The sequence below is a fragment of the Peromyscus maniculatus genome, chromosome 16 (genome assembly GCF_049852395.1).
Source record: "Peromyscus maniculatus bairdii isolate BWxNUB_F1_BW_parent chromosome 16, HU_Pman_BW_mat_3.1, whole genome shotgun sequence".
Taxonomy (NCBI): Eukaryota; Metazoa; Chordata; class Mammalia; order Rodentia; family Cricetidae; genus Peromyscus; species Peromyscus maniculatus.
This window is the reverse complement of record NC_134867.1, coordinates 63538648-63557162: the sequence shown is the minus strand read 5'-3', so window position 1 is coordinate 63557162 and position 18515 is coordinate 63538648. Positions and strand designations below refer to the sequence as shown.

Here is an 18515-nt window from a genome sequence, read left to right as displayed (position 1 = left end):
GTGCCTCAGGGGAGCAGACAGTGGCTGAGGAGAGGCGGAAGTTTTGGCCCCAGGTCAAGAACTGAATTCCCCTCAGAGCCGCCATCACTGTGAGAACCGACTTCCATTGTTTTCAGCGGGATGGTGAATGGTATGCTCTGTCAGTGCAGCCAGCCAGGGGATGGGAGGGTTATTGCTCATTCTGAACCCTGCTGTGATGTGCCTGCAAACCCAGGCTAGACTCAAACCCAGGCTCTGCCAAGGATTGTCCAGCATCCCTGGGCAGATCCATTTGTGATGGGAAACTGTGTGAGGGCTTTGATCAGGAAAGGGGGTCAGAGTAACTGTCCTGTCTGCCTTTGGGGTTTTCTGATAATCCCTCCATAAAGCTCTAGGGAACAGCGACGAAATTCCCTCTGCACAACCCACAGTGGTGTTTGCTTAGCTTGTAACACTTTGGTCAGGCTTAGTTCATCTGAGCAGCTATAACAAAATAACCTTGGACTCAGCGGCTGATGAGCAAACATTTCTTTCTTGTCGTCGGGAGCCAAGAAGTCCAAGGGTAAAGAACTGGCAGACTCCATGCCCTGTGGGAATCTGATTCATGCAAAGATGCTGCCTTCTTGTTTCCTTCTATGGGAAGATGCAGGGCAGCCCTGTGACGCCCCTTCCACAAGGGTACAGTCTCATCCATGAGAGCTGCACCCTCATGACCAAGTCTACCCTAAAGGCTCCCTCCTGATACTCCTCGTAGGAAGTCAGGTTTTAACATATGCATTTTCAAGGACAGAACATTCAAATCACAGTAGAGACTCAGACTCGGTGACGTCAGTAGAGAAGCAGGTGGACACAGCTGGAATCGGCTCCCCCAGGAGCCACACAGTCCCATGGTATTCTTGCCAAAGAAGAAAAAAAAAATGAATGCATTTCTCCACATGGAACACAGGATCAAGTGCGTCAGCTGTGTGCACTGTTAGTTCAGTGTGCATGCCAATAATCGAAAGAGAAAGGGATCTCTCAGGGGGAGTGTTTTCTGTGATAGTACTGTCCCAGAAGAGATAATGTGTGAAACCAGCTGGGTGAGACGTGCACATCTGCGATCCTGGCCCCAGAGAGGCAGAGGTTAGAGGGTCAGGAATTCAAGGTCTGACTTGACTACATAATGAGTTCAAGGGCTGTGGGACCTCATCTCAAAAAAGCAAAGAGAGTGAGGTGACAGAGTGTTTGGAAAGTGTGTGAAGTTTTAAAAACAAAGTTGACTTATAATTGGTAACTGATTTATAATTGCTTAGTGAGATAGTTTACATCCTACACTTGTGTTGTTGCTTCCAAGGCCCACTATGTCTTTAGTATTGGAAGCCTGTTGCTTCTTGGGTGTGGCCAGTTTTCAGGTGCTCAATACCTGACTTTGCTGATGGCCACAGTGGACCCAACCCTGCAGATGTCAGAACAAGGTTTTTGTTGTTGTTGTTGTTGTTGTTGTTTTTTTCTGTTTGTGTTTTTAAGTTCTTTCTTTCCAGAAAGTGTCACTGGCTCTTAGAGTATACTTGTTCTGTGACCTTTGTTTTCTCATAGCCTGTGTTTGGAGGAAATTGTACCGACTAATATGTAATTCTTTGAGAAAGCCTTGCTGAGTAGTAACGTTGTGTGATGGACACTCTTTTTGGTCAGATGTTAGTGAGGTAGTCTTGACTTTGGAAGAATTAGGCTGAGGTCAAAGTGGATAAATAGCTCACTAATAGTAAGATCAAATCAAAGAGGGAAGGAAGGATAGGATTTGGGATTTGGCTTCGAATCTGAAGCCACCTGAGTCTGGGTTATTTGTCTCAGGACTCGTGTCTAATTGAGGAAAAGCTAGTGAACAGGTAGCTCACAAACACGCAGTACTTTGCCTCAAAAGCTTTGTTATGAGCACGTCCAGGCTGTGGGGGGAGGTGGAAGTGACCAGACACCTCCAGAGAGGTGAGCGTGAACAGAGGCACTGTGAGCAGAGGGAGGAGTCGGCATGCTTGAAGGCATACAGAGGATGATGAACTTTTCTCGAAATAGGTCGGTTTCTCCTGAGTAGTTTTGGACCTGTGAGTGGCTTTTCTTAAAACCAGTTAAACCCAGTTATGAAAGTCGATTCGATTCTACCAATGACTGCTAAGCTTTAGCTCCTCTGGGTGGAAAATGAGGCTGGTGACGGCGCTTCCCAGAGCCCCTGGTGCCACCTTTTCCCCTTGTTCTGCAGTGTTGACTCTGCCTCACTTTTCTCCTGCACGAGGATGTGCCCTTCCCCAGGACTGCCCTGTGCGGTAGCTGTGCAAACTCTCTACCCTGTCCTTTGATCCAGTTATTGATGAGCATTTGGACGTCTCCAGGCTTGTTTTACTTAGACTTGTCTTCTTTTGTTTTACTTACCGCCGTAACCGATGTCTGTATGGCTTCTCATAGACGCACGAAGCGTTGCTGAGGGGCGGAATGCCGGCCTTGGAGGCTGTATTTGGTGTGAAGCCCACTCTGTCCCGTCCCTGTGTGGGGGTGGTGCGTGCTCCTGACTTGCTGGGTTTCCCACGTTTCGCTTCTGGAGCCAGCTCTGGGCCTCTTGGGTTCTCCTCCTCCGGCGCGTCTTGTACCGCTGTGCACCTGCTTCTCAGACCGAGCAGCTCGGGGCTCCTCAGGTGCTTGGTTGTTCTCTAGAAGCGTCTCCGTGTGGTCTTGCTCAGCCCTGCCGTGAATCGGTTCTCCTGTGAGTGTGTTCCGGCTTTTGACTCCATTGGCGTTGCCTTTGCCAGAGGCCATCCCTCTTCTTGCCCAATTCTCATTGGTCCTCTAGACCCAGGTCAAAGGTTACCTCTTCCTGCATGCCATACCTGTGTCCTCCCTACATGCTGGCTTTTCACACAGATGTCTCTGACTTTTTCAGCAGGTCCTGGACTCTTCTGTGAAGATGGCAAGGGCTGTTCACCGCTCTATTTCTAGTGTAGCTTAGCTTCCGCCTCATGGCGCTTGTCTCTTACCCGTTAACTGCCATAGACAGCATTCCCTCCCTGCTGCTCTGCCCTGTCTCAGATCCAGGGAAAGCCGTGAGCCAACAGCCAGCCAGCTCTGAGGGGGAGACTCTCTGCATGCCCACTGTGTGCTTTTGATAACTCAATTTGCCTTGTTTGGAGGGAAAGGTCTATGCCTTCTGGTTTCAACCCACAGCTTACATCTCTGTAAAACTAGCAGGCCAGGCTAGGCGAGCTGGCTGGGTTTTAAGCTCCTGGACACTTACTAATTATTTGACCTTGGAGAGCCTTGTTACTCTGTGCTTAGTCATCTGACCTGTAGAGTGAGAGAAACCAGGAGAGAGAGGAGGGCAGAGAAGAATGGAGATGAGGGAGGGGTGGGCTGTGGTGGGGTGAGGGGTGGGGAGGAGGATGGCAGGGAGGAGGAGGATTTAATGTTGTGAAGACTGTACCCTCCCTGGACGGAACTGGGTGGCTGGTAAGTGCTGTGCCTGTGAGCGCGGAATGACTGCACCTCCCTGGTTCACACAGAAGGTAGCACCCAGTGCTCTCTGTTCCGTGTCCGTCCACACCGTGAAGTCATTTAACCTCAGAGTCTTCACTCTCCTGACCGGAAAAACAAGGGTAATTGTTACAACCCCCCCCCCCCCCCCACGCTGCCCTCTCCTGGTTACCTACAAGGAAAGGTTGATAGCAGAGGCCAGGCCTCCTGACAGTCTTTGATGCCTGAGAGGCTGGGCACACAGAAGCACTGGGGCTCTCAGCGGCTGGTCTCCTGCGCTGTGGTTTAGAGCTTCGCTGACACACAGGGTTGCATCCGCAGCTCATGCTGCCGCTACCTCTCTTCTCCTTACTCTGGCGCTCACATCAGCCTGCTACATCTGTAGAACATCTGTAACATACCAAGATCACGTACGCAAGAAAAAGGTTGGGGAGTATACGAAGCCACTGTTTTTCCTTCCTGATGTATTTATTGAATGATAAATATGCCGGGGCTCCAAGCAGCTTCCGTAGTTGATCCAGTTGTGCTATGGATCTCACTCACCCATTTCTGGTGCTGCTGGTGTGGACAGGCCTGTGTACTGCCTTGGATCACAGGATGGTGTGCGTGCGTGCGTGCGTGCGTGCGTGCGTGCGTGCGTGCGTGCGTGTGTGTGTGTGTGTGTGTGCACAGCACAGGCCATTTGGTGGTGACCAGCAGCCACCGAGCCTCCCACACAGAGGTCTGCTGCAAAGCCTCCTCTGTCACCCCTGACTGCCTCCAGAGGCCACTTCTGGACCCTCTGGATGTGTGGAAGGGAGCAGGCATCACGCTGTCTGCACCCAGGGAGCAGTGCCTCAGGAGGTGTGTCTCAGAAGAAACCCTGAGTGAGCAAAGCTGCCGAGACTTTATTATGCTTGTTATTCTATGACAGTCTTAATCGATTCAAATATTTAGCTTTAGATTTTTTTTTCCTTTTTGGAATACTTCCAGGAAAATATGAATTTATTTTTATGATGAAAATGGTCAAAAAGATAAATTTAATTCGTAGCTATTCTCTGTGTAGATAACTTTTTCTAGAACATTCTGTGACTCCAGAGGCAGCCTTCTAAGACATGAGCCTGGTTTGTCGGACTTTACAGTTTGATTGGGCAAAGCTTTTGGGAGCAGCTGGCAGTCAGATGGTGGAATAGGGTGACGGTGCCTTGGGGTCAGTGGGTTCCTGGATCATCCCGATCTCACCCAGTTATGAGCTGCCCTTTCATCCCTTGAAACTCCAGTCAGCTGATCTGCGTCTGAAGAGGACGCTTTCCTCTTACTCACACTGAGTCCATATATTCAGAAAAACAGCTCTGCCTGTCTGGTCTGCTTTACTCATCTGAACGGCGCTGGGTAAATGGAAGAGAGAAGTGTGAAAAGCTAGGGTCATTCTCGTGGATCAGCGCGGTTCTGACGAACAGTTCAGACCTGGCCTCGGAAACCCCTCACAGTCTGAGAGTACTCACCACATGGCGCTGTATCTCTCTGCCAGCATGATGTTGAATGTGGGCAACTTCCTTTAGTTTTCATTCCTGATGAGAATGAAGACCTGAAACCACGTTGTATGGGTGTGTGTGTGTGTGTTTACATATATGGTTTAGGTTTTAACATGTTAGATTTCACGCAGCCACCATAAGCACAAAATACAGTAGTTCTAACATCCCGAGGAGATGTCTTTTATACTGACGCCTGTCGCTCTCCAGCCCATGGCCCCGACTCCTCTCTGTCGTTACAGTTGTATCTTTTCTATAAAGCCTGTAAATGGAATCAGGATCAGGATCCGGAAGCCTGGCTGCTCTCATTTAGTGTGAGGCCGTCGAGTGCTGTCCATGAAGCGGCAGGTGCCAGCGTTTGTCTGGGAACCCTCAGTAGCCTCCGCTGGACTAATCTCTGCCCATCATCGTTGAAGGACTCCAGGTTGTTGCCAGCACGGGATGAATCTGAAGAGAGCTGTGTTAAATATCCACATCCTAATTTTTAATGATCATCCATTTTCGTTTTTCAGGCGTGGCACTGCTAGGTCACAGGTATTTAGGAATGGCCAGACTGCCACAGTGGTCTGAGAGGTCTAGTAGCTCTGCTTGTGTGTTAATTGCTTACCTGAGGTATCAGTTCTGATAGGTGGAGGGGCATTTTGTAGTGATTCTGACGTTCCTGTGGGTTGATGGCTTTTGTGTGCTTCCTACACGTCGTAGGTGTCTCTTCAAGTCTTGATCATATATTAATTGTTATATTTGTTTTCTGTGGTTCATTTTATTTTACTTTGAAGTTTGTGGTATATTCTGGACTCAGATCCTTGGCTGTGTATGTGGTCTTCAGTCCACTGAATCAGCAGCTTGTATCTCATTCATACAAAGGTTCTTCTGCAAAAGGAATGCTCTTAATTTCGATATTTTTGCTTTGGTTGCCTTAGGAATGCCCTGTGTGGTTTATCCCACTTGGCCTTCACTTCTATAAGGAACATTTGGCTAGATACGGAATTTTTGCCTGGGAATTTTTTTTTTTCAGTACTTTAAACACTCAGTGTTTGGCTCTGTGCTTTATTCTGCGAAGCTGGCTGTTGCGTTAGTTAGCTTTTCATGTCTTTGTCCAAGATCCCTGAAGGGCAACTTAAGGGAAGAAGGATTCGGCTCTCAGGTGTGTCCGTCATCCTGGCTGAGTCTGTGGTGGGGCAGAGCAGTGACCTCACAGTGGGCAGGAAGCAGGCGGCCATGCTGCCGTTACTGAGCGCTGGTTCCTTTTTCTTTTTTATTCGCTCCAGGCTCCTGGACCCGAGCGAGGGGATGGTGTCACCCACGTTCAGGGTAGGGCTTTCCCCTCAGCTGATCCTCTCGAGATGCGGTCAGGTGTTTGCATCTCCTAGGTGACTCTCCTACAATAAAGATGATGCGGTCACTGCTGTCCCTCTCACGGCGGGTCCTCTCCTCACTCGCTGCCTTCAGAAGTCTGCTTTTCTTTGTTGTCCAGAAATCTTAAATCTTGCTTGTATATTCTTTCCATCTTTTGGAGTTCCTCAGGCTCCTTGGATGCTCTGGTCAAATCATCTTCCTACCCTTTCTCCCTGCCATTCCTGGGGCGGAGCTGTGCATCACTGTGGGAGGTGGTAGGTGGGTGGTGGTAGGTGGTAGGTGGGTGGTGGTAGGTGGGTGGTGGTAGGTGGGTAGTGGTTTTCTCAAAGGTCTCCATTTTCCGGCCTTCTGCTCCCCAGCCTCAGCCACTTGTAGCATAGTCGTCTTCAAGTTCATTCATGGCCGCTGCTTCCCAAGAGCACTTGCGACTGTGGCCATCCAGAGGGTTATTTTTGGACAGTGACCTACTGATGTCCATGTAACCCTTGCCTCTCATTGCCTCTCTTTGCCTCTCATTCTCTCTCTCTCTGTCTCGTGTACGGAAGGCAGTTGACTAAAGCTTTGCATGTGACATCTAGTGCTTTCCCACAGATGGAAAATTCACCTGAACCCCTGTGAGCAGACAGAGCCGTCTTCCTTACATGGCTCTTTGTTTCTGGGTGGCTTACAGATAACTTGTGTTCACAAGCTAGAAAGCTGTCCTGACTGCGAACAAAGTGATTCTCTGCAGTGTGGTTTCTCGCTGTAGGTTGTGGTTGTTTGTGTGTCTCATGAGTTTTCTGATCTGTATTGTAAATTGTTTCACAAAGTAACTTTTAAATTTGTTCTTTGTCCTGTAAGATCTCGCAAGTCTCCGTTAATAGTTTAATGTTGTTGAGCTGGTGTGTTGGTAGAAACTTCTTTGTGTGTCTGTGAGAAGATGACTTAGTCAGGAAAACACTCGCCCTGCCAGGATGAAAACCTGCGCTCCATCCTCAGGTGTGCCGCTGCCTTAATTCCAGCATGGGGGAGGCTGAGACAGGCGGATCCCTGGTTGTCCATAGGCTTCCTCACTACACACGTGCACACACACACACACCCCACAGATACAGATACACACACATACACAGATATACAGATGCACACGCACACGCGCGCGCACACACACACACACACACCACACACACACACACACACATTTCTGTGCAACCTTTGGAACTAAACTAAAGCTTTCGTCCTGAGGGAGTGACATAGTATTCTCAACCTGTCACAATGTGCTCTGCCCCCACCCGACTGTCACCGAGGGGCTGAAGAAGGCACAAGGGGACTTGTGCAGGTCAGACTGTCTTAGAGGAAGTGTCTGCCCTGGTCCCTCTCTCTTCTCCCTCCTTCCCTCGCTCACAGAGGGAGGTCTGCAGTGATTTCTGAGGCTCCCTTTGTTCTTACCGGTGTTGTGTTCTCCCCCTGACTCTTACCTGCTACCACATGATGTGGGGTGTTGAGTGACGGGATTTGCTGACATAGTAGTCTTAGGATTTCCACACACGGTGCTTTTTAAAACCTGAGCGAGTGAGCAGCCGTAAGTGATGTTTTCCATTCCGAGATCCGAACAGGCTCCGTGCAAGGTGTTATAGAGAATGTGGATCTGAAGTGTCCGTTTTATCAAGATTATCTCCGCGTCATTTCACTGTGTTCCATCCGACTGTGAAAGGGTCCCACTGGCCTTGGCCTCACTGATGCTCACGCAGAAATCGGAGAAACAGGCCCAGAGAATCCTGAGTGTGTTCCCTGCTGCCTGGTCCTTTGTGTGGTGAGGAGCAAACGTTGGTTCTCGAGACTCAGGACTCCTCAGTGACTCTGCTCTGATGAGTAGTTTGTTCTTCTTGGGAGTTACCTCCTTGAAAAAAAATGTATTGGACAATCCCGCTCTAAATACTTAGCCTCCAGGAAGAGCTTGAATTGGGGACTTTTATTTAAGGATTCTTGGGAGAGGGAAGGGATTTCAGCCAAGGACTGCAGCTTAGAGATGTTTATTTACTGGAACCATAGTGCCTAGATCCTTCTGTTTGAACATCTTGAGTCTCCAAGTGGGAGATTGTGTGTGTGTGTGTGTGTGTGTACACATGCATACTTATTGCAGGTCTTCATTTATATCATAACTGTGATATTGAGTCATTCTACATTTTTCATGCGTTATTTCTAAATCTAATGGAACCTATGAGTGAGATAATTATCATTTTATATATCTAGAAAACAGGGTCCTCTGGAAGCACTCAGTCATTGGGAGCTTAGAATGTTTCTGTTGCAAAATGGTTTGGAATCTCAGCACTTACAGAGAAAAGACTCATTCAAAAGACTATATATAATCTAATTAAAGGCATATATTCGCTTTGAATTTTTCTATAGAGACTTAAGCTTTTTCAGATGGGATGATATGCAATCTAATTTTCTTTCATGATTTCTGGAAAAAAAAAAGCAGTATCGGGCAATAATGGGAATTTATATTTTCGTTGCCAGATTGAGTGGAATGAAGTGTTTTTAGGAAATGCCCGTCGTTTTAGTGTGTGCACGCGCACACACGCACCACGCCTGCTGGCACTCATGCCGGTGTGCTTGCCTATGCAGGTGTGCACAAAGGTCTGTCACTGAACCCAGAGCTTGTTGTGCAGCTCATCGGGCTGGCCGGCTTTTGAGGCCCCAGTACTCAAGGTGCAGAGGGAGGTTTCCATATCCATGTTCTGTATGGATGCTTGGGGTCCTCAGATGCCTGAGCCCCACGTAACTCGCCAGCTGTTCTCGGTGTGGCTGATTCCTGTGCATCTCTCCTAACCCTGCATCCTCCTGAGCTGAGGACTCATAGACGTTTCCATGTAGACAACTGAGGTTTAGCATGTCTAAACCTAGACTGTTTTTTTCTTTTCCCCTCCAGGACCTCTGGTATTTGCTGTCCCGTTTTTGGCATCATTGGTCACTATTCAAGCTAAAGTCACTTTTGACATAGCCTCCTGCCTCATTGTCCTTAATTGGTCAGTACATCCTCTTGTGAGGCTCAGGGTATGTTAAAGAGACCTTGAATAAAGTTAGGGGTGTGTTGCTGTGTGCTGAGCACCAACCACGGAAGTGACTGGCTTGCAGAAGGTACTAAGTACACCTTTACTGAGTGACGAATAGGGCCTTAGCCTCGAGCATGGTCTGCAGCAGCATGCTCTAGTTCCTGTGAAGGATGCTGCTGTGTCGGAGGTGAAGTGTGGCTCCTCCAGGCTCACTGGACATTTGCCCCTCAGCTGGTGGTGTTTGGGGATGCTGTGGAAGCTGGGGCCTAGCTGCAGCAAGTGGGTGACCAGTCTGGCTTTGGGAGTTCACTGGCCTGTGCTGCTTGGCTGGTGACCTCGGTCTTGCTGCCTTCACAATGTGGGCTACGCCTGCTCTCGGGCCTCCCTGGCAGTGATGGAGCCTGTTCCTTGAAGTAGCAGCCAGGGTAGATCCATCCTGTAAAGTGTTTCTGTGGCAGAGGAGAAAACAGTAACTTGCGCACCCTCATCAGCATTGCAGTGTGCTCATCTATTTATTGATAGTGTGATTTTAGTTCTGATTCATTCTAAAGCATGATATATGCCTGACAGTCAGGCTCCGATGCTATTAATAAGCCAAATGTTGTCAAAGAGTTGTGAATAGTAACATCATTTTATAAGTTAATTCCAAAAAAAAACCACTTCTAGATGACTTTATGATCAGACATTTTAAGAAAGTGTGTTGTTTTCTTTTCCTCTCTCTCTCTCTCCCTCCCTCTTTCCTTCTTTACCCTCCCTCTGCCCCCCTCCATCCCTCTCTTTTGAGACTGGGTCTTGCAGTGAACCCACACTGGCTTAATGTACCTCACACTGGCCTTAAAGTTTCCTGTCCCAGTCAGTTGTCCCAGTGGCTTACAAACATCTGCCACCATGTGCAGGACAAGACATGTTTCCCAGTTTCCCAGGAAAAAATGATTTCAGCTCATTCCAAGATTGTCCCGAATTTTGATTTCCTTTGTTTCAGATCTACCAGCCTCGTCTTTTCAAACCTTTTTAACAAATGCAAGGGGTTGCTCCTGAGAATTCTCAACAAGAGGGTGCAGGCTTTTCACTTTTAGGGTTCCGTGGGGGCTTTAAAGGAAGGGAAGCAGAGATGAGGCACTTTTTCTTTTATCTGTGCACACATGGGTGTTGACAGGTGTGTGTCCCCTCGAGGTCAGAGCTCCTCATCTGTGTGCACATGTGTGTTGCTAGGTGTGTTCCTGTGGAGGTCAGGGCTCTTTATCTGTGTGCACATGTGTGTTGGTAGGTGTGTGTGTCGGTGGAGGTCAGGGCTCCTCATCTGTGTGCACATGTGTGCTGGTAGGTGTGTGTCTGACCGTGGAGGTCAGGGTTCCTCATCTGTGTGCACATGTGTGTTGGTAGGTGTGTGTCAGTGGAGGTCAGGGTTCTTCATCATCTGTGTGCACATGTGTGTTGGTAGGTGTGTGTCAGTGGAGGTCAGGGTTCTTCATCATCTGTGTGCACATGTGTGTTGGTAGGTGTGTCTGTCCGTGGAGGTCAGTGCCCCTCATCTGCTGCCTTCTGTGATTGAACTCCAGTTCGGTTTTCAATTTCAATATTCTCCCTGAACTTGCTGTTCCCTGGTGCTTGGCTAGACTGGTGCCCAGCCAGGCCCTGGCATTCCCCTGCCTCACTGCCCACTGCTGGGATTACAGGGCTGTGCAGCTGCAGCCACGAGTCCTGGGAATCCCAGCTCGGTTCCTTGTGCTCATGTGGCAATCACTTTTGCCCACTGAGCTATCACCTGGGCCAGGTAGGACTTCTTAAGTAGTAATTTGATCCAGGTAGTAAATACCCATAAGAAGTGATGGCGGTTACTCTACTGTTCTTTATAAATTTAATGTTAAAACCGTGCATGGACTTTGTTTTTTAATTTCTGAGTCTTTCTGCACATTTTTCTGATATTTTCTTTTTGGAGGGTGTCTCCCTTCTTCCTTCATTGTTCTTATTCTTTCTTTCTCCAACTCTGCATTAAATTACGTGAAACCCATGTTTCCTTCTTTCCTCTGTATTTTAATGTGTCCTTAAAACATGGCATAATACTGTACAATTTGTTTCTGTTGGAGATTTCATGAAACATTTTTTAAAAGAACCTTTGTCAAGTGCCACCCTGAGAACTCAGGAGACAACGATGGATGGAAAGCTTCTTGCTGCTTCAAGGGCGGACATGATTTGACCGACAGGCGAGGAGGTTGCGATCCCTCTCAGCAGCAGGCACACTCGTCCACGGGTTCACTGTCCATGTGGTGGTTGAGGTGGAACGTGCGTTCAAGGTTGTCCCATCACGTTGCATTTCAGGCCGTCGTCCTGTGTTTGGGACACCACGTCCAGGCATTTGAACACGGCTGTATTCGATCTTGACTTTGTGACTGTCATATCACTGTATGCGTCACGTCCATCTGGAATCGACTGGACTCTAGTGGCCAAAATTAACTGTTTCAGTTTGGTCACCATTTGAGCCAAGTTACCTTCCGGCGGGAGGAGCCGTGTCCGTCCATCCCTGCTGGCCTGGGGCTCTTCAGTAGTTCCGTCTGTACGGCTTGGTTCTGGTTACTTCATCCAGGAGGAGTTCTCATGCTGGCTTACCCATCAGCCTTTGGGATTGTCTCCTCAGCACACACGCACTGTCCCTCCAGCTGGCTGTCACCGTCGCCCTGGGCTCCCCTTCCCGGGTGGTACGGCTGGCAATTCTCACAGCTGGTAGAGTGGTCAGTTGGGTAATTTCTGCATGGGAGCATCTGAAACACTAGCTATTCTGAAATGCTGTTAGATGCTAGCGCCTAGCGGGCGGGGTATGAGTGTCTTGAAAAATGATACCGCTTTAATGCAGCAGCCTGAGATTTTCTAGCAGAAAGGCGCGCCTCGGTTTCTTGGTGGAAATGCCTTCTTTCTGTAGGGGACGGGTGCTCTTCAAGTAGCCGTGGATTGGTTGCACAGCACATGCTCAGATCTTCACATCTGTGTCACCTGTGTGTGACGGTCACAGTGAGGTCTGGAGTGGCCTTCTGGGAAAGGTGGCCTGAATTTGGGCATGTGTCTGCTGATGAGGAATCCTTAGTGTGCCACCAGGTTAATGTAAATTTAAGCTGAGAAGTAAGGGTGTAAGACCTCCCCACTCTATACTTCCTGTGGGCAAAATATTTGAGGCTTAATCTTACTCTTAGGAGTTTGCTAAAAAAAAAAAAAAAAAAAAAAAAAAAACTGTCTTCATTTCTTTTGTCTTAAACCATTAAGCGACAAGTCTGTAGTGAGATTTCTCAAAGTGACTTGGATTGCTTACCTCAGTGGTGGTCTTAGGGGTCATGTGGGAGGGGTCTTTGATAAGTGTGAATGTGGTGGCTTTGAAGCTGGGTGGCCCTGCAGGCTGCTAATGCAGAAGGAGTGAGAGGCCCCAGCACCAACAGCACGTCATACCAGGGTCAGCACATGAGCCTGGATAAAGCCTCCATCGGGAGGGAGTGCTTGGGCAGAACAAGAACGTTTAGATGGTGTGCATTTGTGAGAGACAAGCTTAAGTTTTACTTGACCTTCATCCTAGCTCTGCTTCCTGCTTTTCTCCGTCATTACAGAGACATTTCTGGCATTGTTTCCTCTATAACCTCAGGGCTGCCACGTGCTCATTTCTGTCTGGACTTTGCCTTTTAAAACAATGCCAAAAGAAACGCGTTTAGAGCCCATTAATCTGTTCCTGTATTTGACATGAAGGAACTATGTCATAAACCCTTACACCCATAACCATCTATCTAAGCATGGCAGGCAGTACACTAAGGACACTTTTGCAAGATTGGTGCAACGTTGGTGGACTGAGGATGTCAGAATGATACTGGTCACTCACAGTCAGAAGTTACTACTTTCCCAGGCATTCACGTGGGCATTGGAGCGCTGTGCAGAAACAAAGAGGAAATGCATGTAGGAGAGAAAGATTCATCAAGGCCAAGGCAGCAGTAATTGAGGGGGGAGCAGTGGACCGCCGAGAAGACTCCCTCACCAAGCACTTGCTGAGGGTGTGGATTCCAGGCCGTGTCTGGGATCTTGTGGAGCTGGGCACTTTCCAGCAAGCACAGCTGGGCCGTCACCTCCGCCGCCGCCGCCGCTTTCCAAGTCTTCTGCTAACTCACAAGACAAGCGTTACTCACGGATTCCTTCGCAGAGGATGACGATCTGAGTGCTGTGGCCTCTAGAATGACCCCTGAACTTGGAGTCACCAGCATGACTCACAGGGTTCAGCATATGGTTGTGCTCAAGACAAGTTGACTTGCGCGCGCGCGCGCGCGCGCGCGCGCACACACACACACACGAGTCATTTCTCACAGCTGCACTTGTAATCTCTCAGAGTTACTATAGCCAGAAGGCAGAGGGGAGATGTGTATCAGCGAGGTCCAGGGGACAGCTGGCTCATGCTGCCAAGAGCCTTTCCTCTTGGAGTCACCTGGGGTATTTATTCTCAGTTCCTCCGTCACTAACTTGTGATGTGTGCTGTGAACTGCCAGGGGAGCGTGTCGGAGATTCAATACTCAAGCTTTCTCCTGGGACTTTGGTCATAACATACCATATAGATACCCTCTGCCTATGCACCCCCAGAATTTTAGAAAGAAAGCTGGTGATAGGGGCCATGCTGTCTCCTGGCCTTTATTTATCTGTGGACTGTACATACCCTCGAAGCCTGGTCCCTCCTGTGGCGGCCAAAGTCTCCCTTGTGAGCAGCCGTTCTCAGAGGGGATGCTCAGGCCTTGCTGTGACTCTTGGAGATGCCTGCAATGTGGCAACTGAGACAGACTAGTTTCCAAAGTTCTTGAGTCTCATTTGAAAAGCTGACGTTTGGTTGGGGATTTAACTCAGTGGTAGAGCGCCTGCCTAGCAAGCACAAGGCCATGGGTTCGATCCTCAGCTCAAAAAAAAAAAACCAAAAACCAAAAACAAATCTGCCGTTTAGTGAGTGATCACTCAACACATAGGAGATTTCATTTGACAAGCGGGGGCTGAGGGTATGGTCAGGGAGGGGTCTCTGGTCAAGTTGCTTCTGGTCTGAATGCCTCACGTAGGCAGATGAAGGGTGAGGAGGAGTCAGGCCAATAGCAGCATGGCCATGAGTATGGTGAGGCCCGGTATACCGGAGCCGAAAGGAGGGGAGCCCTAGGGAAGTGGGGCTGTTTTACTGACCACCCCTCCTCATCTGAAGGTTAGTTCAGGGTGAGCCTCGGGTGCTGGAGACCTCCTGCTAACCCTCCCCTTCCACTTCCTCACCAGAGCAGCTTTCCAGTGTGCGCTCCGAGTCCAGTGTTGCTCCACATCAGGGATAGCACTGGCCAGGAGCAATCCCGAACACTCAAGGTCTCAGAGGGAAGAAAGTCCAAAGAGAAAGGATGCAGCCGGGCTTTGTGAGATGGGCTGTGTCCTTGTTCTGACCCTGGCTATTGTCTCTGTGGTCAAGAGATCACTCATCTAAGAACTCCACACCTCTGTGCTTCTGTCCTTGTTTCACACGCGGGACGGTGACTTGCATGGAGTCTTTGCTGTGCACCAGATACATAATTCCCAGAGGCCCAACAGAGCCAGTGCATGGATGGATCCCAGTGTCAGCATGTGGAACACATCCCTGCATGCCAGCTGCACCAGAAGCGACCACGTGTTAATAGCAAATGCTTTTTAGCCATTTTATCATTTCTGCAAGGAAGCCAGAGTGTGGCTGCCATGGAAGAAAGACCCAGGAAGGTAAAGGTGGATGAAATCGGGTTTTGGAATTCTCAGAGCAGATATAACTGGTTTTTGTGTTTGACAGATTTTGTGTTAAGGTGCTAGCATTACTCATTTATCTTGCAATTTATATGAAGGAAAAATATTTCTGGTGTGTATTTTAGAACTGCCTTTTGACACTAATTAGAATTTTTAAATAAATTTGTGTATGCATCCAGCTCTGTGTTCTTAGACAGCAGGGGTTCTCAGGCTGTGAAAAATCCCCCAACAGCAAACCACAGTTGTGGAAGAATGAGCTACCTATCGGGGGGAGGGTATTGCAGCTTTGAATTGTGTCCCAAGACATTTATCTGAGGATTGCCAGATTGTTAATCCTACTCTTAATCATTGGACTTAAGCATGGAGAAACGAAAACCCAATCTGAGAACCCAAACTATATAGCACCGAGACTGAGCAGAATCATGACCCAGGACCAAGTGTTCTCCATTGAACATCCGCACCTCTTCATGCCATCCACCACAGGATGCACAGCTCATCTCTCACAGATCAGACTGACCTTCAGGGATTGAGAGCTTCTGTGGTACAATATTTAAGAGTCGGGAGAAGTATTGTTAAATTGGCCTCCCATGTGGGCAGTGCCCTACGAAGGGGAGAGTGATTTACTTTATGTTCTGTTCCCGCCTGGACTGAACACAGAGGGAGCTAGACCACTGGAAGAGCTGTGATATTTCAGAGAAGGACTCAATGGTTATGTACGCCTTAGAATGAAAAGCTAGGCTTGGGACCTGTAACTTGTGGACCTGGTACCTAATTTGTGGTGCAAGAGTCTTGGTTGTGGAGAAGAGCTGAGTGAAGCGAGTGTGTGGGTCTGTAGTACGGTGTCATGGGCCCAAAGTGTGACGGGGTAGAAGGGCAGGCTGGACCTCTGCTGCGTGTGTCTGTCCCTGAGCTCTTCCTGCAGGCACAGCATGCACTGAGGACTGGGAAAGCGACACTTTTCCTAGAAAGGGACTGCTGAGCTCTGAATCTGAAGTCCCATGAACACAGTTCTCAGGAGTCTCCAGGCAGTTATACTCAGGCATGGCTCCCCCTTGGCGCACGTGGATCCCATTATCGCATGAGAAGTGGTTGGGAAGAAACACTGAAGGTTGTGTCTGATTGGAATCTAAATGTGCATCTAGTTCCTGTCAAACTGAGAGGTCACTATTCCAGCAGATGTGTTTGTAACCTAATGGGATGTGTCCTAAAGGACAAACCACCCGTCCCCTTCGCTCACAGTGATCACACACTATTGTCCAAATAAAGAGCAAGTGGACTGTACATGGCACGAGACTCACCGCAGGGATTAACATCCTTACATTTTTGTCACGTTCCACCTTCTGAGCCCAGCCTTCTATTCTGTAAACATGGGCATGTGTCTCCATTCTATTAATTGAGCCGTAAGGTTCTCTGGGTTTTGACAAATACATAGTGTTACATACTTACCACCATAATATCACAGAACAATTTCTTGACCCCGTGAGATCTGCTGTGTTTCACCCAGTCCAGCTTCCATTCGTTCTTCTTGGATTTTGACAATTGCTAATGTCTTCCCTATTTGCCCTAATTGGTCACCTTCCTCCTCCCTCCCTCCCTCCCTCCCTCCCTCCCTCCCTCCCTCCCTCCCTCCCTCCCTCCCTTCCTTTTCTTCTTTCTGTGCTACACAGTTACAATTATTTAATGTACGGCCCTACAGGGTAGCTTATCCCCTTGTTAAGAGTCATCCACGTCTTTCCCTGGCCTCTCATCATCTCTTCTTACCATGAACTAGCATTGAGTTATGTACAAGTTTGTCTGTGTCTTCACTCACTGAAAGGCAGCTTGGATGCCTCCAGAATTAGCAGATCATGGAAGAACGTCATTCACGTAATGTTCCCATGCAGGTATCTATGTGGACGTGGGCTTCCATGTGAGCTGGGCTAATATAAGGAGTATAACGAGGGATAATGTTATTGTGTCACACGGAACAACTTTTTAGAAAATGTGATAATAAATGAACAACCCATCTTCCAAAACAGCATCCCGCTTGGATACTGACCAGCAGTGAGCAAGGACTGATGTTCTACCTCCATACCAACAATTAGTGCTCTGGTGGGGTTGGACTTCAGCCATTGTAATAACTATGTAGCTGAGTCTTGTTTTCCTGTTACCTTCAGTTCACTAATGACCAATTAGTGCCTTTTTGTGTTTATTTGTGGATATTCACAGCTTCTTTGTTAAGGTGTTCGTTCAGCATTGTCTCTATTTTTAAGGGCCAGCTGTTTGTTTGCTTATGGCTGACTTTGAAGAGTATATTTTGGATGCAGGTCCTTTATGTAATATACAATTTGATAACAGGACATAGCTGTAATGTGCTGAAATAACAAGGGGCCCATCTTACAACTGTCCGTGCAGCCTGGCTTTCTGGGACCTAGGAAAGTAATCGTAACAGGAAAGGGGACCTGAGAGATAAAAATCTCTTCAGAAAAAAGTGTGTGGAGGGAGGGTGGGTCCTTTAGCCCTGCAGGATGCTCCTTCTTGAGGTCACAGAGGAGCATGTGAAGACCAGAGACTGAAAGCGTGTTGAGAGTCCTGATTCACAGTGTGGGCATCCTGGTGGGCGGGTGACAGGAACCCTGAAGTCAAGGGCATCTGGGAAGTGAGAGTGAGGACCATGGAGTGTGTCTTCAAAGTGGTGGATGGGAGTCTGAGGAGTCAACTTTGTGGGCATAAGGGAAAGGAGGACTGTCTTCCATCAGCCGTCTCCCACAAGGTCCCCATGCTACCGCCTTCGCTCCAGTGCCCAATTCTCTCTATATCTAGGCATGTGCCTTGCCATGCCAGGTGAGCACTGGACCCCGAGGAGCCCTTTGTTTTGGCATCTTGCGGGAAGTTTCAAATTGGATTCTGTCCCAAAGGTGCCCTTTGCCCTGCGCGGAACCCGCTGGGTCTCCCTCCCTTCTCCCGTGTGAGCTGTGTGTTGAATGTCTTGCAGTCGACTCTTTAGTGCCTGACTTCACTGAAAGACGCCATCTGCCTTCTCAGCTACCCTGCTCGACCGTAAGATGCTCACAGCTGTGACTCAAGTGCTCGGCAGAATTAATTAACACGTGTGTGGATTCTCTGCTTTGTGGAAATGTGTGGCCTCCTCTCTGCAGGGACAGAATTAGACTTAGTTTCCTTCTGTCCTGTGTCCCAGTCAAGTTTCTCCTGGTGTTGCCCTCCAGCCATTGCTGTGGACGGCCGTTCACGGGATCTCAGTGAACACGGGGCAGCGAGAACAGTTCTCACACCCAACACTCGTGTTTGGGATTGTTTTAGTCTAAAAAGATGTAACTTGGCATTTTTGATATGAAAATATGTCAAGTTACTTGGTCTTGCCTGTAGCCAGCAGTTTTCATCGGACAGA

At 48.6% G+C, this 18515-nt stretch overlaps 1 protein-coding gene across 10 annotated transcripts in view; it reads left to right on the top strand.

Moving 5' to 3' along the window:
- Nucleotides 1–18515, top strand: part of Pde10a (phosphodiesterase 10A) — a 432646-nt gene that overhangs the window by 328328 nt on the left and 85803 nt on the right. The window lies entirely within an intron of this gene.